Source organism: Meles meles, chromosome 3, assembly GCF_922984935.1.
Source record: "Meles meles chromosome 3, mMelMel3.1 paternal haplotype, whole genome shotgun sequence".
NCBI classification, from domain to species: domain Eukaryota; kingdom Metazoa; phylum Chordata; class Mammalia; order Carnivora; family Mustelidae; genus Meles; species Meles meles.
In genome coordinates this window covers 126,360,532-126,385,290 of record NC_060068.1, presented here as the reverse complement: position 1 = coordinate 126,385,290, position 24,759 = coordinate 126,360,532, and the positions used below count along the sequence as shown (strand labels likewise).

At 37.0% G+C, this 24,759-nt stretch overlaps 1 protein-coding gene across 2 annotated transcripts in view; it reads left to right on the top strand.

Annotated features, from left to right (window-relative positions):
• TENM2 (teneurin transmembrane protein 2) overlaps positions 1-24,759 on the top strand; it is a 1,229,820-nt gene that overhangs the window by 456,153 nt on the left and 748,908 nt on the right. The window lies entirely within an intron of this gene.

The window sequence follows — 24,759 nt, the reverse complement described above, 5'->3', positions numbered from 1 at the left end:
ATGTGGGACTCAATCCCAGGACCCTGGGATTATAACCTGAGCCAAAGGCAGATACTTAACCCACTGAGCCACCCAGGTGTCCTTTTACATTATACTTGAGAAAATTTAAGCTTAACTGATTTGAATGATCCATAGCCTGTAAAAAGCAGGATAGTTGTAAGTTAGTGATAAAAATAACATGCATAGTCCCTAAGTAACAGCATCTCAAAGACAGATAGGACAATTAAGTTTCAGAGCTGATTGGCTGACTACTTCCACAGATACACCCACACCCACACACATGCACATAATACACCTTCCTGGGGCTTTCTTTACACTAACGCAGTCCACAGGGCACTGAAATAATGAATGCAGTGAGTTCCTTTGGATCCGAAGGGCCAAAAGTGTGAACTATAACGTGCTGTTCTTTCATGGACAAGAGAAAACATACAGGGACAGACCATCTTTTCTAGTTCAATATCTACAGGACATGGATCCTGAAGCTCCAAACAATCAATGGTGGTTTTCCTTTTCTCAGTTTTACTGTCACTTGCTGCAAAATAACCATGCATTCCTGCCTCCTAACAATAACAGCAACTGACATTCACTGATCATGTGCTATGTTCCAGGCACTTTGATAAGCCCTTCACATGGATAACCTGTTGGGAGAGAGACAGAGAGTGCACACCCACCCACACACACATGCATGTATGCGAGCAGGAGGTGAGGGAGCTGGGTGCGGTGGGGGGAGGACAGAGGGAGAGAGAGAGTCTTAAGCGGGTTCCACGCCCAGCGCAATGCTTGAAACAGGACTCAGTCTCACAACTCTGAGATCATAACCTGAGCCGAAATCAAGTCGGTTGCTTAACTAGCCACCCTGGCGCCCTCATAGGATAGTCTTATTTAAACTTTGTTCCAGTCATATGAGATATTTCTGTTGTTTTATCCCCATTTTATACATAAGGAAAACACAGCTGAGAGACTGAGAGAGACCAGCCCCATAACTATGGTAAGTGACAGAACAAGAATTCTCCCCCAAAACTATTGTTGCTCTCTGAATCAGCTTTTCCCATTGTTAACCATCTAGTACTTGCCCAGAGGACAGTGTCTACTCTGGGTAGCTGTTTCGAACTCAAAAGTAAGTGAACGTCTTTTTAGTAACATATGTGTATATGAGTATTTTTGGATTTTAAAAGACATTTAATTTTATACATGGTACATTGGTTTCATTTCAATTTCTCAAGAGTGTTAATTATTTGGCTCCTTTCTCAATTATTCGAAGGTTAAAGAACTTGTATTTCATAAAAGAGAAACATTTAAAGTGTGAATCTAGAATGTTTACTCTGTGGGTAAAGAATAGGCAGGTGTGGGTTTGGATCTTCCTGAAATTTTAAACAGGAAGGATGAAGATGTACATAAAGTCCCAGGGAGACGCTCCAGCTCACTGTTGGATAAGTAGGGGTCAGAACTGCTCTAGAGGACTTAATGGCAATTTCTCATGTGGTTTCATTGCTGACACAGAATATTTTTTCTTGGGAGTTTTGCTGCTTATCAGGAATGAGTAAAGAATTCAAGCTATGTGGAAAAATACAAGTTATCTGTAGAAAAAGTGCTTCAGAGGGAGAATATGCATTGTTTTCTTTTGTCCCTCCTCTCAAGGGATTAGTGAGTGTTCAGCAGGTAAACCCTAATTCCATGTATAACCTCGTATTACCGAGGAGCCTATCTTTGACAAGTATGTATCCTCTTTCTATAGATGAGTAATAAAGAAGTTAACATCTGTTGCAATCTAATCATCTATTTGGATACACAGTTTTCATAGCAGTTAGATGGGAGACAAAAAGGAAAATCCTTTAATGATGAATTACCAATGTGAGCCTGTCTCATGAATACAATATCAAGCATTTTTTTTTTTTTTTGGGTTTCCTGTCCTCTGGTATTACTGATAGAAGACTGTGAATTGAACCCATTTTCATTATAACGTTAAGGTGAAGAGCCATAAATATGCTCACTGCAGTGAAGGAGACCAAATCATTTACAAGCCTGTTATGCAAAAATTGAAGACAGACCCCGTCCCTTCACAACAGGCCTGACTGTATTAACTTATAGGAGATTATGGTCATTCACCCTTGTAGGAAAAGATTGGATACATTTCAGCTTTCAAATCCCTTTTATTGGTGTTAGCAAGAGACTCATTTCTCTCCAAGTAAATTCTCTGAAAAAAGCATATAACTACGCATTTACTGGAAATGTGCTGAACTATTCAAATTTAATTTAGATCATCAGCATGCATAGTTCATACAGTTGAGTCTAACTTATGATCCATAGCTTTCCCAATAAAGTGTCTCAAACTTGCCATGTGACATTGATATGGTTACCATGGGAAATATCTTAAAGCCCACACCCGCCCCCCACCCCATAAACCACATCTCTCTAGTTTAGATAATCACGCCTTATTACATGGTCTTAAGGTGCAGCTGATTAGGAGTATAATCTCTCTCTGGTATCCATTGTAAGCAGGTTAGATGTTAGGTGCTAACATATAGCCAGCCCTCTGGTTTGGTAAATGCTTACATGGGCATTTATGGAAGTGTGTTCTACATGGCCCTTTTCATGGGGCTGAGTTGTGGAATTAGTGTGGGAACTTACTCAAGGTAAATTTATCTCATTTTGTTGAAATAAAAAAAAAATCAACAGTTCACATATTCTCCTTCACACTTTCTGTCCTGTTACTAAATGAGAAGAGACAGTGAAAGGGAGAGGAGTGAATGGAGCTCCTATCTTGCACGATGCACTTGCTGGACAGTCTCTTGATTTTACTTGAACTTCACAACCACCCCACAAAAGTGTTATTATTCTGAATGACAAATGAGGGCAGCAGGGATAGGGAACTTGCCTAAGGTCACAGAGCTACTAAGTTACAAAGCTGGGGCTTATCAGTATTTGTCTTAATCCAAAGTCCACAAATGTCCAGGGCTCATGACTATGTAAAGATTCTGGTTCTTAATGATATTGATCTAAATGTGATCTCCTCTAGGAAAGAAGAAGTCTAATGTGATTGATTTCACATCTAGACCTCCCATTTGGCTATATTCTTTCTTCTGTCGACTATACGACCATCAAACATCCTTGAAACAGAGATAAGCATGCATCTTACCAATATGGTTCCTTTTTCATGGTTCACTGGATCTGAAAAGTCCCTACTTTGGAGTAGTTTAACATTTCAGTGTTCAGAGACAACTGTTCTCCTTCTCCATGTCTCACTCGCCTGCCACAGTCTTCTTGTGTGGCCCAAGATTCCTCCTTCCTACCTGTTGTCATCATAGCACAGCCCCACTGCTCCAAGTCCAGTTGGTTTCTGGAGAAGCAACTCCTCATTATACCCAAACCCAGACTTATAGCTCCATAGTGTCTGATACCCACAATAGAAAAGACCAAATTGAATCAGTGGAGTCTAAAAACCTACATGTGTCTTAATAAATGGAATGTGACAAATTTTTGGTGTACTTCTGTTTCTGAGAACTCTCATTTATTCTAATTATAGTAGTCATTGATGTCTTGCATTGTGATGACATCTTCCGGGGAATGTATTTACCAATAATAATTAAGCATATTTTTACTTTTCCTCGGGCACCTGCATGGCTCAGTCAGTTGGTTGAGGGTCCAGCTCTTGATTTCAGCTCAGGTCGATCTCAGGGTCGTCGGATCGAGCCCCTTGTTGGGGTGTGTGCTCAGCACAGAGTCTGCCAGAGATTGTCTCCCTCTCCCTCTGCTCCTACCCCCATTCGCTCTCCCACTCTGTCCTCTCTAACAAATAAATAAAATCTTTAATAAATAAATCTTTAAATAAATATATATTTAATAAATATATAAATGAATATATTTTTTACTATTTCTGTTAGGTAAAAATATATAAATATGAAAATTTTTATACATAAAATTGTTGACTTTCGATTTTCCAAAAATACTGTTTTTAATGGAAAGTGATCCTTCAAAAGCATTGTTAACTTTCTCTTACAGGATCATAAAAATTACTTATTCATGTGTTGGCCAAATTCTGATTCTATTTGTTAAGTGTCACTAATGGTTCTCAGTTGAGCAGAGGATCCCCATCCCCCTTGACCGTACAAGGAGGCCTCAGCTGCATGGGGACTCCATTAAAGTAGTTTGGACTCAGGGCGTTTTGCCAGTTTTATCCACATGTTATGTACTCTAATCGAGACAGGAAGCATGCAATGAAACAGGGTGCCTAGGTAGTTCTGGGAAAGTAAATCCTAATTTTGGATTCAGCAGGAAGTTCAGTAACAATTTTAAAGCTTATTCTCACCATAGGTAAAATAGAATGTATGAAAAGAAAGGACAATAAGATAGGCCATTCTTATTTAAGGGGGGAAAATTCGATATTGTGCCTTTTCAGAGGAGACTTCAAAGATAGCTTTTAAAATCCACCCCCCCCCTTCTAAATAGGTCCCCTCCTAAACTTCATGAACCCTGGAGAAAGTATCTGTTCCATTTCATAGTCATTAAAGCAAAAATAATGCTGAAATTATAGTGAAGATAAGATATTTTATAGAATACCAAGATACTGAATCAGCTGAAATAAAATTTTATGTGGTGGGCTATTCTGCTGCCCTGCTTGATTGATGTGTATGGTGGCAATTTTCATACAATATGGCATCCAGAAATCTACTTTAAATTTGTTTAAATATTTGGTCAAATCTGATATTTATGGATATTTCTGTGGTTCACTAGAACCTTGATCAGAAATATAAACCCATAAACCAGCATTTATTCTATTCACATTTCACTACAGGAATTTTTCTAGAATGATAGTTCACCATGAGTACCCACAGGGCTTCTAGGAGTTCCAGAATTTTCAGAAATAATAATATTCTACATTGCAACACTAGAATGTCTATGCATGCTATATTGAGAAGCTAAACGTAAGGTGATCTCTAAAATATTACAAATGGGGGAAAGAAGGAAAAACAAACTTCCATGTATTCAGAAACTGTCTATGTTATATTGAAAATCCGAATAAGAAGGCTCTCTGTAATACATTTACATATATTTTTGATAGCTCGAATAGTTTGCCTATGAGGGCATCATTATTATTTTTTTCATAATTTTTGGAAATAGAAAACCCAGAATCTGCAGAGCTCAGAAAACTATCAGCACAGTTATGTTTACCCGTCTTCTAAAATTTGTAACAATTCTCTTCTTGTGATGGAGTCAGTCCTCAAGTACAAGTATGTACCGCTCTGATACTACTTTCTCACGTAGTATTTAATTTAAAGGAACCTAAACATTGAATCACTGATTCTTTTTTTTTTTTTTTTTAAAGATTTTACTTATTTATTTTGACAGAGAGAGATCACAAATAGGCAGAGAGGCAGTCAGAGAGAGAGAGGGAAGCAGGCTCCCTGTCGAGCAGAGAGCCTGATGCGGGACTCGATCCCAGGACCCTGAGATCATGACCTGAGCCGAAGGCAGCGGCCTAAACCACTGAGCCACCCAGGCGCCCCTGAATCACTGATTCTTGAATGGAGTGTGTGCTATATGCATTTCAACTTTTTCTGTGTAGTACTCAAATAATTCAGCAGTCTTAACATTTCACATGAACAGAAAGAACAAGCAAATAGTACTTGAAATTGCTGACACTTGCGTAGTAGGAAACGTTTCTGTTACTCAGTTGAATGGTCTGCCTTTGCCGTATTCAAATGATGCCACTTGTAAACATCTCTGTCCTCCCAAATGATAAATAATTCAATAACTTTAATTCTGACTTTCTGTTTTCCTGTATTAAAAATGAGAAGTGCCTTTGGAGTTGCATAGGAACTTTAAACACTATCTAATCGAATTATCCCATCTGACACTCTACTAGGAGTGTATAATCTCGACAACAGATAAAAAGTAAAAGTATATGTGTGTGTGTGTAAACTGAAGTTAGGTAGTTGGGAAGATGATCAAACTAGGGATTAGCCCTAACACTGCATCAAAATGCACATTTTATGTCTGTGTAATTAGGTTTTAATAAACACGTTTGATGGTAACTTAAAAAACATATTTTTCAATGTGGAAATAGCATCTTGTAAACTCTAATAAAAAGAGACTTGCAAGACTATTTGTTTTTTAATTATAGTCTGATTATGATAAGCATTTGTTACTTTCCCAAGATTAATGTTATAAATCAATTTTCTAAATTTGAAGCTTAAATGCAATATGTTAGACACAACTCTGAATGTCTATTACAGTAAATCATGGCTTTGCTGGCACTTTCTAGAATATTTGTTATTGTGTGTAACCTTTTAATTGGGGTCACATTTTTTAAAGTGCCTACATACATGGTTTATGATGTAAATGTTAGTTTTAATGGGTCATTAGCCATTAACAAATCACTCTGTGATTATTTTTCTGATTGCCAGTTAAGGTTTCATTCGTTCTTAGCTCTTTGCATTTTTAGTTATAGTCATTTTTATTGGCAGTTGAAAACTATTTTAACAAAAATACGACATCAGGATTTTTTAGCTGTGTATGTTTATCAGAAGAAACAATATAGAATAACAACTTGGTATGGAGCATTCATGACTGGAATCTTATGTTTATTCTCCTAAACAAAAAATGTTTTCTATTAAAAAAAAAAACTGCCAGTGCATTTTGTTTCACCACAATCTTAAAATTTTATATTTGTAGTGTTTGTTACCTTCCTTTCTATTTCTGCCTATGCACATGTAATATTTTCTAGAAATGACTCAGTTTATATTAATGACCTTTACAAGTTTAATCGTTTAAGTCCTGTTATATCCACAGTAAAATATTACAGTGACCAGTGAGTCCCAATCCACTAGAAAAGATTATCTGTGTCAGTCATTTGTGAATATAAAGCTTTCTGCATGGACTAGAACCAAATGGGCATTCAAATTCCCTACCATAATAAAGCTTTAATAAGCCAGTGATAGAAGGTTTTTGCAGTAATAGATGATGACCGACACACAAATTAAGTTAGCAGATATTAAGCACAGAAATTATATTTATCTGTATTGACAAATTGTTATTTTGTATGGCTGCAATGCAATCAATATTGTCCTTCCAAATATGTCAGTAGACCATTTGAAATTCCAGTATGAATCTGAAATTCCATGCTATGATGCATTCAAAACTTAAAAGCCATATTCACAGAGCTTGTGTTTTGCTTTTTTTGGTGGGGGGGAGGGGTGTCTCTTTCAAAATATATTAGCAATTGATATGGTTTGGTTTTTTTTTTTTTTTTTTCCATTTTATTTATTTTTTCAGCGTAACAGTATTCATTCTTTTTGCACAACACCCAGTGCTCCATGCAAAACGTGCCCTCCCCATTACCCACCACCTGTTCCCCCAACCTCCCACCCCTGACCCTTCAAAACCCTCAGGTTGTTTTTCAGAGTCCATAGTCTCTTATGGTTCGCCTCCCCTCCCCAATGTCCATAGCCCGCTCCCCCTCTCCCAATCCCACCTCCCCCCAGCAACCCCCAGTTTGTTTTGTGAGATTAAGAGTCATTTATGGTTTGTCTCCCTCCCAATCCCATATGGTTTGTTTTTAATTTTTGTTTTTCAACTTAATAAGATTCTTTTCTCCCCAACTGCAGGAGTAAAGACTGCAATGTAGTATTTTCTAGCTAATCTGTTAGAATATAGCCCTAAGAGTGGTGGTGTATTCCATGGCGGAGAACTTAGAGGAGTTGCCTTAACTTAGTGATCTGAAAAGAGCCCAGTCTTGGTATTCTGTCATCACATATCCCATTGCCTGTCATGGAGGCACACAGAAGCAACACAAGATGCTTAGCCGTTTACAATTGAGGATAAGGGGAGTCTATAATAAAATTCAGAAGCTATTAATTCTTTTAAATTATTTATAGAGGCTCACTGAAGGAACCCCACTGAAGAAAACCCTTCTGGAAAGCGTTTGGCAGTTTGGTTGTAGAAATTCAATGAAAGAGCAGCTGATTGATTGCCAAAGATGCTGTGTTCTTTTTCCTGCTGCATCCTTAGAACCCTGAGTGATTCAGAACAAATTATTTAGAATTGCTGGGCCTTAGTTTTCTGAAAAAAGAAAAGAAAAGAAAAGGAAAAAATGTACCTGGTTTCTCTGGTGTGGATTCCCTAACCCAGAAAGCATGTAGTGCATATTATGAAGAAACTGCTTCTCCATAGTGTCCACCTCTGTATATCGGCATTGGTTCTGCCTTCCTATGTTATACATATTAAGGGAGAACGGGGTATATGAGAGTTAGACTTGTAAGTACAGTCATGGTTTGTTGTCCCTTTGCGTACGAGCCAGGCTCGTTTCCCATTAAGTGGGATTTTCTGAACATTTGTGAAGAAGGAATGGATCTTTAGTACTTTTCCAAAGAGGAGTAAAATAAACTAAGAGCATGGTGGTGGGAAAGAAGGAATTAATATAATAACAAAACTAAGAATAAAAGTAACAAAGTGTACGTTCCTGTAAGAATGTGAGTTCAATCATCTCCAGTGAAGTGGCATTCTTGATTTGAAATTTTTAGTTCTGATGTCTATGGAATATTAAATTTGATAAGATAATTGTAATTTTATTATTTCATGATGGTTGTCATCTCTTAGAAGTGTCAAATAATTACCACACACATTCAACAGAACCGAGTAGTGAACGGTACAGTATGCATGCAGCCTATAAGATTGCTGCCACTCTTGGCAGGTGGGGAGGGGTGTGTGATAGACGTGCGAGTCTGGTACCTACAACGGTGAAAAAGGCAAGAGAGGCTTTTTGTTGAAAATGCAGAGGAGGGTAAAAAAGGAATGTCCAGTTCACAGCATTGTGGTAAAGTGGAGAAAGAACTAGAGTGAGTTTCGAGAGGCTTTGGATTGGGTCCCAGCAGTGTGATATAAAGGAAATTCTTTTCTTTGAGCCTCACTTTGAAAGAATCTCTTCCTTGAGCTGCAGCTCCATTCCCGGAAAAGCAGCCAAGACCCTGGTTGCTCACCCATCTTTTGTTCTCTAGACCTTTTACGGTTTCTGGAAATTGATGGTAAACCCACCACATTGAGAACTGATGTCTCTTATTTTGCTATCTTCCCTTTAACTTTTGGAGCTAACAATTCCTGCATGTTCTTTTTCCTTGAAGACATCCGGTGTGGAAATTCCAGTTCCAACCCTTTGTGGTCCTCCTTTGGGCATACGGTTCTTTAATGGAATGGTTGTAAAAGACAGGCTTAAAAGATACATCTCAGAAGTAGTAATTCCCTATACAGTTTTCACCAAATTAAGTCTCTCTCTCTCTCTTTTCCTTTTTTTTTTTTTTTAACCTCTGATTGGGAATTATAGATAGTGTTTTAAGTGTAAAGTAAAATACTGTTCTGAAGCCTCCTTTTACCAGCCTGCTATTTTTCTTACCACAGTTGTTTAATCTTGTTTTGACAGTGGACAGAACATTAGAATTTGTTGGGCTTTTATTTCAAATTAACAACTGTCTTGAATAAAATTTTTTCACTACTGTCCATCATGTCTAAAATGGGCTGGTTTGCTTGGCCGAGGATGTTATAATATCAGTTCAGGAGCAGAAAAGGTCTTGCCGTGATTGCCCTGTAGGGCTGGCCAAAGAAGATGGTGGCACTGACAGGAAGTGATGGCTTCCTCCCTTCCCTTCATATCTGTAATGTTCCATTTATCTTTCTATAACGGCTTTATCTGGAGAAAAATTAAAAGTTAAAAAAAAAACCTTAAGTGCTAAACAGACAGTTTAATTGGTTCTGCTATTTTTAGAAACTGGAAGATAAATGCTACGTGTGCAGTTAATAAACCATAATTGGAATTTGCTTAAGAGCATGCTTTCAGTCCACACGGACCCATCCAGTGCGGGAAGCAATAGGACCTAGCTGGGATTCAGGAATATACAAGCCCCTTTCCCAAGAGCAGCCTTGACTTTCTGTGTGACCTTGAGGAATTTAATAACTTCTCTGAGTCCCCACTGGACAATAAACAAATTGGAGTGGGAATTGAAAGACGGAAAACAAATACATTAACCAAAAACTGAATGCTTTTCAGTTCTTGGGTGGTCTCACTGTCATATGTGTGTTAACATTTGCCATTTTCCCACCTCTGTGTAGTACTTGCTCCAACATAAAAGGCCTTACTATTTTTATGATCGCTTTCGAGCTGTGTACCTGCATAAACTTATCGTTGAGAGGATATCTATTTATATATCATCTCTGGGACTTAGAGAATCACTCATCTCCACATATATAACAAAGTAAAAAAGATAACTAAGTCAAAATATATGTGTATATGTATTTACTGGTTGTGTATTATGTAGAGAGGAATGAATCTCTTAATCCCAGGCATGACCTGGCACTTTCAATAACATACAACTTTTTCACTCAGGGTGTTTTCCTAACTTCAGCTAAATATCAAGTTGTTGTTGTTGTTTGTTTGTTTTTCTAAAACAAGGAACCAAATAAAGCTCATGCTAAATGTTAAGTTTTTAATATTTAAAAATGCCATTTCTACTATACTTTTACAGGTGTATACTTAAGTCCTTGAAAAAAGTGACTTAAAAGTTCCCATCTGGGGGCACCTGGGTGGCTCAGTGGATTAAGACTTTGCCTTCAGCTCAGGTCATGGTCTCAGGGTCCTGGGATCAAGCCCCGCATCGGGCTCCCTGCTCAGTAGGGAGCCTGCTTTCCCCCTCTCTCTGCCTGCCTCTCTGCCTACTTGTGATCTCTCTCTCTCTCAAATAAATAAACAAAATTTTTTAAAAAAAGGTCCCGTCTGATACTTGTTTCATAGAAATGACTGTGTAATGGCAGTGAGATTAAGCAGATTTTAGAAGGCGGTACAAAGGAAAACATTAGGATATGGACTCTGAAACCAGACTAGGTTCAAATGTCATCACTGCTAATTACTGATCTTGTGATTTTGCTTGAGTCAGTTTTCTTATTAGAAAGTAGAGCCAAAATGTTAGAAGCCATCTCATGGGTTCATGTGAGAATTTAATGACGCGTGGATATGTAGTCCAGGTTTTGTGAGAACAGTCCCTGGGCCATAGGACATACTTGATAAACGTCGCCATATGGAAAGATCCCTGGCTTTGCAGTGGACTTAGGTTCCAATCCCACTTACACTGTCTAACTGTGCAGTTCTCAAACACTCTGATTCTCAGATTCCCATCTGGAAATTTATTTTTCCTTCAAAAGATTTGTAAAGGATTAGAAATCTTGTGTATCCTGGATATAAATTGATCTCAAGAAAAAGACTGTCCTGTTTGCCAAATAATGAAATTTTTAAAATGTGTTTGGCCAAGCGTATCATGCACACGTTAAGAGACATAGATGAAATAGTCAAATGTTCATTTGTATTCTTTATTAATTTAGTTATGCAAAATTTCATTTGTACCATATATTTGTTGAAACTGTAATACCGTATCCATGAGATAATTTCAATTTCATATTCAGTACCTGTGTCTTTGTTACCTATTGTAGGTTTTCAGAACTTGCACCTTCACCTCAGTCTGAAGGTTTGGGAATATAGCAGTTCATTAATTCATGCACAGTATCAATTCTATTCCAAGCCATCAGTATCAATTCTATTCCAAGCCATAAGACCCCAGTACAGCTCAGTTTTTTCATTCCTTCGATAAGCAAATGTTTATCTTTACAGCGAGTGGCTACTATATTGTTTTTTTGTCTTTTCTTATGATTTATTTATTTGAGAGAGAGTGTGTATGCACACTTGGGGGGGGGCAGGGGCAGAGGGAGAGGGAAAGAGAGTTTCTCAAGCCGACTCTCTGCTGCATGCAGAGCCCATCACGGGGCTTGATCTTGTGACCCTGAGATGATGACCCGAACTGAAATCAAGAGTTGGACACTTAACCGACTGAGGCATCTAGGTGCCCTGCTATATTGTTTTTGAAATGTGATATTTAAAAAATTTTTATTGGCATGCTTATTTGCAAGCTGTATAAATCCTGGGAAAATCTACATTCTTTTAAAATTTTTGCTCTTTTTTAAACCTGATTCCAGTGTAGTTAGCAGACCTTCAAAAGTTTGAAACCCTAGCATAGTTTGAGATGTTTCAGGCTAATGTATCTTTCCCATGTACACTGTGTTGTGAAAGGTAATGTAATTGATAGAGCACACCATAAAAATTGTGAGCACAAATCCACACGACGCCTGTTATCTAAGCGGACTTACCTTATACTTAGGTATGTATAGACATATATTTAATGCAGATGATATAACTTAAATAATATCTAGACTGTTAAAGAATTAAATACATAAAATATTGTTTGTGCCTAGAACAGCATCACTCAAAAATTTAGTCATCACAAAATCCCTTTACACCGGATATTTTGTTTATGTACATTATATCTACCAATATTTACTGATTTAAAACTAAGACTGAGAAATGTTTAAAATTTATTTATTCATTTATTAACTAAAAAATGGCAACAGTAAACTCATTACATGTTAATAGAAACATACTTCATGAAAAGTAAGTATTTTTCCACACAATTAAGTAGGAAGAATGACATTGTTTTATTCTTTCTAATACCTTTGATCTTGACTTAACAAAGCTGGGTTCATTGCTCTGGCTGAACCAGTGAAGAATATCTGGCCCCCACAGATATGTAGATAGGAAATGGAGAACTTTTTTTATTAATTTTTTTAGTTAATTATGGATATTCTTATCTGAGTCCATACAGAAACCCAACAAATGATAATTCCTTAAAAATTATTTACCATATGGAATCTTTTTGAAGCCATACTAATAAATTATTTTACTCTATTAAAATCCATTGACCATTTTTAAAGTCAGAATGGATCTCTTTTTCTAATATAATAACTTATAACACCATGTCTTGGTCATTTGAAAAACACTGGTTCACTGAGATGTGCCGATCTTCACAGATGGACACATTTCATTTAAAAATGTCAAAAATCACATTTGTAAATATCACCATCCATCTCATCAGAAAAAAATGATATGTTTGAAGTGTTAGAAAGCTATTGTGCTCATGGTAGCGCATTCAAGTTTTGCATGATGCTAATTTTGCTTGAAAGCTTGAATTTTATCATTAGCAGTAAGTACTATTACTGTTGTTTTCCTTGAAGTGACTAAGTCAATTCATTCATTTTCTGGAGAATGAGAGAATATCCATTGAATATGCAAATCTGAATAATTATAGGTTGTCTTTCAGTAATTATTTTAAGTAAAAATAATGTTATATAAAAAAGTAGTAGTAGTAGTAGTTCAGCTCATAACTCACACAATTGCACAAATGTTTTTCCTTAAGACTATTATTGGTTTTAGCAGAAAATGTTTCATGTATCCTTGCCATTTCATTACATAGAATATTGCAAAATGTATTGAAGGGTGTAAACTTAATAGAATTAATATTTTTACCATTTAATCTTCAGTGAGACAAGCATTTCTTCCCTGCAAGTAGATGGTGATGCAAAACAGAGTGTTGATGCCACTGCCTTGATTCATACTAAGACACCAGGAGTTTTACCCTCCATTGCTTTTGCACCATTAGTGAAAAAGATAATGATTTGAAAACATTATGATGATAATAGGTGTGACCTCAGGGAAAACCACTGACAGAAGAAACTAAGTAAATGGTATTTATACCTTATAATAATAATAATGATAGCTGAAACCCATTGTTTATATGTATTCTGACATTATTACACTTTTAAATGTTGATATCCACAAAATAATCTTGGTTACCTAGTCATCTCCTTAATAGCATTCTGTATTTCTATTCAGTTGAGAATTTTGTTCAAGGTGGTTACCTGCACTGCACATTCATGTCAAAAGTGTTCATTTGTGAGGTTCTGTTAGGTTTGTGATAAGATTCTTTTAAATACCACCTTGCCCACACACACATAACATGGTAGTTGATAGATGGTAGGGAAGGGCAGGAGGGAGGGAGGGAGAGAGGAAGGAAAGAAGGAGAAAGAGAGTGAGGAAGAAAAGGAGGAAAGGAAGAAGGACAAGAGGGAGGGAAGAAAGAAGGAAAAGAAAACAAGTTAAGAAGCAATGAAGAAAGGCAGTAAGGAAGCAAAGGAGAGAAGAAGGAACCAAGGCAATAATGAAGAAATAAAAGATGTGGAAGAAGTAAGGAATTGAGATGAACACCTAGAATGCTTTTTGTCTGGGTTGAAATTGAAGGTTGTCAGAGAGGTCTTTGAAATACTGTTTGTTCAATTCAGTAGCTACTCTTGATCATTTTGCTGAATTAAGCCTAGATATCATGCCTGTTATCCCATTAAATATATCCCAATTAAACAGGGAAAATACGAAGCTGCAATATAAGGTCCTTGTATATTTTAGGAAAAACAAAACAAGCATCAATGACTTTTTTTTTTTTTTTAAATACAGACTCATCCTTTGGAAAAAAATTCTCTAAATGAAAACATGGCTCATGAGAGCAGCTTCTGTTTCTTTGTCTTCTTTTTTATTTGTTTGTTTTTACATAGAAGAATATAGCTGTGGGTAAAATCATTGTACTAACAACTGCCAATGTGTGCCTGCAACTGAACTCTAGGAGAAGGCTCTGCCAGGAAACAGTCTCCTAATGATATGATCTGCATATTTTAATGAGGCTGGAAATGTAGAAAACTGTATAGACTCTGGACTTTGCTCATTCTGGGTTTTTCCCTGTCCTTGTAGATAGCACATTGTTTCCCTTCATTAACATATGATAACTGAAAATGGGTTTCCTATCACCATCTACCAGCCCTATAAGGCTTGACATTTGCATAGTTCAGATGAAATAACCTTTCTGTGGTTACTCTATTTTGTCTTATTCTAATGATGGCTGTTCAATCAATGAGAGGATCACATGGCTACTGTATTACATAACGTAGAAGCAAACCTGTATCTAATTATGAGAAAAGTAAAGCTATTCAATATATTAGGAGTAACCTTTACTTTTTTTGTTTTTTACTTTTTTTTTTTTTTACCTTTTTCATTTCTCTTATATGAGTTCCCAATTGGTTGTTATTGTTGTTGTTGTTGTTGTTGATGATGATTTGTTTGTTTCACTCTAACCTCAAATCCCTCAGTTTCTGGCTCTCTGTCCTCTCTTTCTTTCATTGTTACCACCATTGTTCATTGAACAGCTTCTATGAGAAAGGTGCTGTGCTAAACTTTGTATAGACATTATTGTATTTTATCTTCACAGTATTGCAAAAATATAGACTAGATTAAGCCTTCAAACTAAGAGTCAAATAACGGACTCATCTCTATCCAGATAATTTTGATGTAAATTGTTCATAGATTGTTTTTAGAGATAGCTTCAGAGAGAAGTCGAAGTAGGTAGACTTCAGTCATGAATAAATAATTTTGGGTTAAAAACATCATTATGTAGAAAAACTCATCTTAAAAGAATAGATTTTTCTTATCCTAAAGAAAAAGTGAACCCTACCTGAAAATAACATTTTTTGTGTCTTAGATTTTTAAAAGTTTTCTTAGCATCTTGAATTTACCAATGTCACATCTATCACTCTGAATTGTGATAGCCAATTTATTTACATTTCCTTACTAGACTTTGGACTTGTTAAGGCTAATACTGCAAGTTCATTTTTTATTGCGTATGGTATCCTTGACCATATAGTTCTCCAAGCACTTTGCTGAATGAATAAATTAAAGGATTTTAACAACTCAAAATGAACAATGCAATCATGTGCCCAAGGAGTAGACCATTTTAACAGATTTTAATACATGGCTGATCAGATATATATTTAGTACATGGCTATCAGATATACATTTCAGGACACACCTCAGAGATTCTGAGTCAATAGGTCCGAGAGGATTACAGGAATCTGAATTTTTAAAAAGAAGTTCAGATATTTCAGATTACCCTTGAAGGAATGTGGTTGTCTTGAACAGTTTCTGGACTAATTAGGAAAGTTCCTGTTTTGTAATTAGCTCCAAATTTTCCTTTCTCTGCTGTGCACGTTTGAATGACCGCCCTAGTAGATAAGCCTTGACTTGGAACACTTACTCTAGTCATCACCTGTGTCTTGTTTTCCATCCTAACCTGAGGCTTTCTCTGGGTACCTACCTTAATTGACTGCTCACTTTCCTTCCCTCTGCAACACCGATTGGAAAACATCCCCATGATATGCATCATACATAAGCATTGATTGCTTTTTATATAATTTTCATAAGGATGTACACCTTTTTATTAGACACAAAATTGCTTCTCAAAGTATTGTCTTTTTTTTTTAACTTTACACCTCCTAAGGAGGTGAGTAAAAGAGACAGATTATGTATGAAAATTACTAAAGAGGAAAATCTAGAAATGTGATGATTTGCAAATGAAAACCATATAGCATTTGCCTGAAACAAATCTGAAGCTCTAATACTCCAAATTTAGTGCTTTTGAAAACACCTGGGCCCAGGAATCTGTATTTTAATGAAGAACTTTGATGATTCTGTTGTTGATGGTTCATAATTGCTTTTTTGGGGACCTTTGAACAAAAGATATGGTTGAAAGAAGTAGTTAATTTATTTTAACCATTTTTCAGCTTCTTAAGCTTCCATCAGATATTTTCCTGCTTAACACTCTGACTGATCTTTTAGAACATCTCTTGTGTTCTGCTAAGGCCTCAAGTAGCTGGTCAGGGAAAAAACAATATATGAACATAAAATAGGGAAATGGAATTTGTCTAGCCTGGTAGCTTTATTTTGTGTTGAAGATTCTAAATATTTGATGTTATTTCTTAAAAGGCTAATATAGGGGCACCTGGGTGGCTCAGTGGGTTAAGCCTCTGCCTTCAGCTCAGGTCATGATCTCAGAGTCCTGGGATCGAGCCCCATATCAGGCTCTCTACTCAACGGGGAGCCTGCTTCCTCCTCTCTCTCTGCCTGCCTCTCTGCTTACTCGTGATCTCTCTCTGTCAAATAAATAAATTAAAAAAAAATTATATATAAAAAAAGGCTAATATAATGGTTTGCTTAGCACAGTTTCTGACAACCCAGAATTTGCCTAAAAAAATATCCAACAGTCTGGTGAATATAATACCAAGTTTGGATATCAGAATCTTGATTTTCTCTCTGATTCTATAGACATTTCCCTCGGAATGTCTCCTTGATGTTTTTCTCTACCTGGTTGCATCCTTTCTTTACCCACAAAGAATTCATTCATCAAGAGGCTAGAGACATCATTTTTACATAAAGGCAATTTTTTATAAAAAATATGTTGATATATTCAGTGCTGTCAGAGACGGTTGTCACATGAAGTTTACGAGAGGCATGCCTGCTTCTAGAATAGGGATCAGCAAACTTCAGCTCACAAACCAAATACAGCCTGCCACCAATTATTGCAAGGTCCGTTAGCTAAAAATGGATTTGTCTTCTCATTTAGAGGACTTTGTTTTGAAATGTTTGAACTTTTTACATTTTTTAATTATTTAAAATTCAAAAGTGGCATATTTTGTCACATGTGGAAATTATTTAAAATTCATGTTAATGTCCCATAAATAAAGTGTTATTGGCACACAGCCATACCCCTTCACTGGCATATTGTCTGCGGTCACTTTCCTACTACAAAAGGCAGGGTTCTGTAGTTGCGACAGAGACCATCTGCAGCACTCGCTGCTTGGCCCACTGTAAACTGCAGTGAAGCAGTTACAACTCGACAGTGTTTCAAGTGCCACATGTGTCCCCTCTCTGTGTGGAAAGCCATTTCCAAAGATGAAGTACGTAAAATCTCATTATAGATCAGCCTTAACAGACAAACATGAGCCATAAACTTTGATGATAGGGAGTGCTAACTTTGAACCCCAATTCAGCAAAATGTTATCACACACATTCAAAAACAAGTTCAGTCTTTTTATTTGTAGATGCATATTACCAAAAAAAAATTATATTTGAGTATTAGTATTATATTTTGAATTTTGCCCATAAATGCCAAGGACATTTGTTTTCTTTCTTGTTTGGTATTTACAGAATATCCTCAATTGTGCTGTGCGGTCTGCGAGTCTAAAATATGTACTATCTGGACCTTTACAGAAAAGGTTTACTGACCTCTGTTATTGAGCATGGAATGCACATAAATTATGAGATGGTTATTTTAGTTATGGAAAATATTTCATTGCCTAGAATTATCTTTCGTAAATATGATTTGTCCCTGATTACATAAGTAATATGTGCTATTGATACAAAATTTGAAAAGAGGCTGCAAACTGTAAATGAAAACCTCCTTAAAGTATAAATGGAAAAACCCCCTTAAATTTATCCATCTGGGAATGAATACACCCTGCTAACATGACAATATATTTCCTTCCAGACTTTTAAAAATACGTTTACATATTTAAAAACTTATTTTAAAAATAATATTTAATATCACTTAAAACTTTATGAGGGGTAGCTTCCCATGCTGTTTGCAAATCTTTGTAACTGCTATTTTTATGATTTAATATTATTCATTCATATGGATGTGCCATAATCTTGGTCCCCCTCTAATAGGATCATTAAGATTTGAGGGGTTTGATTTTTTCCACTTTTTTAATACCGTAATAACCTATGAATAATTTAGTTGCTCAAACCTCAGATTTTTTTTCCAGATTTCTTTAAATGATATACTACTGTAATTCATTTAATATATATGTCAGTTGAGGAGTTTAGACACCATATTCTAATTTTTATAAACACATCCTACGGTTAAGTCAAGCTACCTATTTGTTATTTAATCAAACAAAGCTTGCTTTATCCTAATACAGCCCAATAGTAAAATAGTAGTTATGACATAGGCTGCAGATTAAGCCCCGGCCTTGAAATCCTAACTGTGTGACCTAAGTAAAATTACTAAGCTCTGAAAGTTGGAGATAACAGTAGAATCTATCTCATAGTATAACTGTCTTCAGAGTTAAATTAAACAAGGCAATATACATGAAGTGGTTTGATCAGTGTCTGGCAACCAAGAGCATCTCAAGAAGTATTAGCTACAATGTAATAAAATAGAAATATCCAGCCCTCTTCTCTCACTTACATTGAGGAATACACTTCCCTCAAGAAATACCTAACTTTGGAAAGGAGATCTTCTACTACATTAAATTCAGCTTCTTCCGCTTTCACACTGTCAAATTTTCAAAAGCCACAGGAATGCCACTTAGGATATTTATATCTCTACCCAGCCACTGAATCTCTACAAATTGTCCTTTGCCTCACCTTTATCAGATTGTTGTGAGGATTAAATTAGATAATATATGTGAAACACTTAGCCCACCAGTACCTAACTGCACATTCCAATAGTAACAAATATTTAAAGGCTGTCATCAGACTCTGGTGCCCTTCCAGAAATTTCACTCTTACCCCACCCTTCCCTCCCCACCCCCCAACACTACCCCCCCACCCCAGCCCCGATGGACAGTGGAACCACAGGGTTTTCCGGGAGCAGTGGTGGACTCAGCTGAATAATCACATAAGTGGGCTTTGCAGACAAGCTGGCTAAATCAGCTGTGTGTGTGTGTGTGTGTGTGTGTGTGTGTGTGTGAGAGAGAGAGAGAGTTTAAAAGAGTGAAAAGGGGGTATAAATGGGTCAAATGGAAGACATTTAAACTTGAGGCCCACAGCTGTCCTCTGCTACTCTTGGCTTCTGACATCAGTTCCTCCTAATAAAATATTAAATGTTAACAAAAGAAATGTTAAAGTCACTACTAGTTTTTATTTTTTTTTAAGATTTTATTTATTTATTTAAGAAAAACAGATCACAAGTAGGCAGAGAGGCAGGCCGAGAGAGGTGGGGGGCACTACTAGTTTTTAAGTCAAGTTCCTTTCATACTTCCATTTCATTCAAACCTGTGGTCACCTTCCTATTCTCCTGCTCAACTTGAAATCATTACAGACAAATAACCTCTCAAAATCTTTAATCTCTCTGAAATGTATACTTCAGGAATATTAGCTCACCTTTTTTTAAGCCAAAAAAATAAAAAGTTTATTATAATTTGTTAATCTAACTTAGCTGCCAAGTTGACTGTTTTATTTAACAATAAATTGAATACAAAAGCTCCCAGGCATGTAAATTACCAAACTCTGAAAGTTTGGCTGTTTAATTGACATTTCCTAGTAGTCTCAGGGGGAAGTTAATTTCAGTGCTGGTTATATATACACACTTGGTGGTCGCATGGGTTAGAGCATGTATACGTACATATACATATATCTGACTTGAGGGATACACTGCAAGTAAATTAAGAGTGATTTTGCTCATTTGTTTTATATATACTCCTACCTGGGTCATAATCAAATTCAGTTTAGAATTGTGAAAGAAAAAGCTAATCTTTAGTGATTTTTTCAGAATGTCAGTCTTTAGAAAGCTGTATTTTTAAGCTGGGTGAACGACAGCAGAAAACTGTTTCACATCCTATTATGGTTGGAAATGTGACTCCCTAAAATTCACGTGCTGAAGTCCTAACCCTTATTGTCTCAGAATTGGCCTTATTTTGAGATAGAGCCTAAGAAATAATTAAGTTAGGGGAGCCTGGGTGGCTCAGTTGGTTAAGCATCTGCCTTCAGCTCAGGTCATCATCCCAGGGTCCCGGGATAGAGCCCTGTGTCAGCCTCTCTGCTTAGTGGGAGTCTGCTTCTCCCTCTGCCTGCCATTCCCCTACTTGTTCTCTCTCTCTCTCCTGCTTTCTGTCTCTGACAAATAAATAAAATCTTAAATTAAAAAAAAAAAAAGTAAGTTAGAATGAGGCCATTTGAGTGAATCTTAATTCCATAAGCCTAGTGTCCTTATAAAAAGGGGAATTTGGACCCAAAAGTGTACCAGAGAGGAGATGGCATGATAACATAGAAGAGAAGATGACCATCTGCAAGCCAAAGAGAGGCCTGGAAGGTCCTTCCCTCAGGGCCCTCAGAGCAAACCAACCCTGTGGTGCCTTGATCCTGGACTTTTATTTTTTATTTTTTATTTTTTTTAAAGATTTTACCCATTCACCCGACAGAGAGAGAGATCACAAGTAGGCAGAAAGGCAGGCAGAGAGAGAGGAGGAAGCAGGCTCCCTGCGGAGCAGAGAGCCCGATGCGGGACTCGATCCCAGGACCCTGAGATCATGACCTGAGCCGAAGGCAGCGGCTTAATCCACTGAGCCACCCAGGCACCCCAGATCCTGGACTTTTAACCTCCAGAACTGTAAGACAGTAAATTTCTCTTGTTGGCCTGTGGTACTTTTTTATAACAACCCTAGCACTAGTGCATACTGCCTTAAAGGAAGTGAAATGCCTTACAACAATAATCTACGTGAAAACACACTAAGGAAAGACAAAAAGAGTTTGATTGTTTATATGTATTGAGAGACATTTGAAAAAAAATTAACATTTATGAAATTAATCTTAGATCACCTCATAACACAGAGGCCACATTCAGGAATCACAATCTATCATTAACTTCCATCAGAATGTCTCAGCCCTCATAAAATGTTTAAAGTAGGAGCTATGGAAGATGCTATGTGTCAAATGGACTGACTTTTCTTTAAGCTAAAAGAAAAAATCTCCCAGACATGGTGAATTGCCTTGCATATATTCCATTGCCTATAATCTAGTAAAAACAAAACAAAAAATTCATCACCAGTATTGTGGTGAGTACAGTGTCGTCTGTAGCCTGGCATTCATAATTTTACTTGGGGCAGTTAGTTCTCTAATATTTCTCCCTCAGGGTTGAGGCCTTCACCCACCTGGTGGCCCTATTAGGATGTCAAATAAAGGATCATGAGGCATTCTAAGTCCTAACGTTGTTGGGGCTGATAATTCATGAGTAGTAGATGCAGAAACCACAGGGAAAATCTCAGAGCACCAACAGAACTAAAGACAGGAAGACAAGAGTCTCTACGAACCTCCAGATTAATCTTCCCAGGAAGGAGCGGAGACACTAATGCTTGAGGAACATAAAAACAGACTACAAAAAGCGGTAAGGATAAAACCACATTATAGCTTTTACTTATTTTGTTGGACTTTTATTTCCAAATCACACAATTGTCTGAGATGATTTAATGCACAATTACATTAAAAAAATGAAATTAACATGTTTTTAAAAGCATAAAAGCAACTGCTAAATAAAGCCATAACATTTTTCTCTGCGCTACCAAGATAATGAACCATATTTTTCATCTCTAACTGTGCTTCTGTGTCATGAGTATGGAATTTGGGGCAGGAGGGGGGCAGGGAAATAGACCTTCTTTACTGAGAGACTGTCTCACAGCTCCCTGGAAAGTGGCTTTTGTCACTTCCAAAGTGCAATATGTTGAAGAATGAAACAGCAAGGCCTGGGAAGAACTGTGTCACGATGACACAGAATGCCCAAGTACTCTTAAGTTACAGGGGGAATATAAGAGCAAATTGGGGTTGTATAGGTATGCATTTTGAATCTTGGTATCTTGGGCTGCAAAATGCTGACTGTTGACTCAAGAGAGAGCTTTCCTTTTGATGCAGGGGATCTCCGCCTTAATGATGGATACCTATGTGCGCAAATACACGCATATGGGATGTTGGATATAAATTATATATACAATCCATATTTGTAAACATACATTCACATCAAAACTTTCCCTAATGTCAAGCTGAAATGCCCCCTTCTTTATAGATTTTTTTTTGTTATTATTATTTGAGAGAGAGAGACAGGTCACAAGTAGACAGAGGGGCAGGCAGACGCAAAGAGGAAAGCAGGCTCCCTGCTGAGCCTCTTGTGGGGCTTGATCCCAGGACCCTGAGATCATGACCTGAGCTGAAGGCAAAGGCTTAACCCACTGAGCCACCCAAGTGCCCCTGAAATGCCCCCTTCTTATTGTTATCTGTAAGGAATCCTTCAAGTTTCTGAGAAAAAAAAGCAAATCATGTCTTATTCTCAGAATGATTTTTATAGAGCACATGGAGTAGTTTAGTGATAAATGGAAAATAATGATTGTATTCAAAGGTTGAAAAATCATAGACATACAAGAGAATCTGCCATATTCCAGAGCTATTTTTTTATTTTTTATTTTTTTTTTATTTTGCTCCTGCACTCAGCTCACTCTCTGATTTTTTTTTGTACCATTCTTTAAATAATATCTAATGCAAGTTACCAGTGCATGGATATATGCCAAGAGAATAGATCACTAGAGGAAAAAATATAATTTAATGTCTTTGTTTCTCTGCTACTCAGCTATTGGATGGCGTTTGGTTGAGGAACCTGTACAAGTTGGAGATGACAACCCCATCACCTACATTATATGCTTTGCCCATGCAAGATGAGCATTAATCAAAGGACCAAATCAGTGCCTGATGTACACCTTTTTATATGTTCCATAATTTAAAATGGATAGGGAGAAAAAATCAAAAGAACAGTATTTCACATCTATGAACAAATTAATGGAAAGTTTTATTTAAAAGTTCAGAAAAATATACATGTTAGACATATGTAAATATCAAGAGATTGTTGTGCTAGTTCAGCAGGGGCCACATACCAGACTGGTTAGACTGGAATTCTGACAGAGTGACCTGCAGGCCTCTCATGCCACGTATGGTGCAGTGTAGTGGTTTGTGAAGATATTTTGTTTGAGGATTCAGTCCAGGATCTAGTCTAATTTCAGTTGTCTCTGGTTTGGAGCCTGGGTATTTGTGTCACTTCAGGAAGTTGTCTGTGAGACTCTTAGTTATTCAGGATAATATCTGAATTTGCACAAACCTGTGGGAAATGATACGTGAGAAAAGGAAGCACCAGAGAAAACCAAAGACCATCAGCCGAAACTAGAACTAGACAGACTTCCATGTATCTGTGTGTGTGTGTGAGTGGACATGCTTTCGTGTTTGTGTACGTGTATGTATGGATGCTTGTGTTTATAGATATTTATGCACATGTTCGTATATGTATCTTTATATGTGTGTGCACATATAAAGTGTGCATGAGTGTGTGCGTGGATGCACGTGGTTGTGTGTGTTTGTGCTTGTATTTTGTTGTGTATTTTGTTGTGTGTAGTGTGTGTGTTTCATTATGTTTGTGACCTCTGTGTGTATGAGTGGGGTCTAAGGCCTTTTAACAGTCTTAAAGTTTCGTGTTTGTCTTGTCTTTTAATTAACTGTCTTAGGTCGGTTTTGACTGCCATAACAAAACATCATACACTAGATGACTTAGAAACAGAAGAATTTTATCGCTCACAGGTCTGGAGGCTGAAAAATGAGATCAGGGTGATAGCATGACTGGGTTTGGCTCCTCTTCTGGGTTGCAGACTTTTGGTTATATGTTTACCTGATGGGGGTGCCCGGAGCCTGTTTTGTACATTTCTGACCTCATGACTTAAGCACCTATCATTGACAGCCCCTACTCACACCATCACATTTGAGAGTTAGGATTTTGACATATAAATTGTGGAGGGGCACAAACATTCAGACCATAGCATTAACTAATAGTATTTCTATTTCTGCAACCTGATTCTGCTGAATTTTTTGGCTTGTAAGTACCCAATAAAGAATTATATTAGGGGCGCCTGGGTGGCTCAGTGGGTTAAGCCACTGCCCTCGGCTCAGGTCATGATCTCAGGGTCCTGGGATCGAGTCCCGCATCAGGTTCTCTGCTCAGCAGCGAGCCTGCTTCCCTCTCTCTCTCTCTGCCTGCCTCTCTGTCTACTTGTGATCTCTCTCTGTCAAATAAATAAATAAAATATTTTTAAAAAATTAAATTAAAAAAAAAGAATTATATTAAATATAAATGGTAAACAAAAGTGTAGGATTGTTCCTTAGTTTTATTACTCTTGAAAACTTCAGGGGGAACACTGTACCCAAGTCTG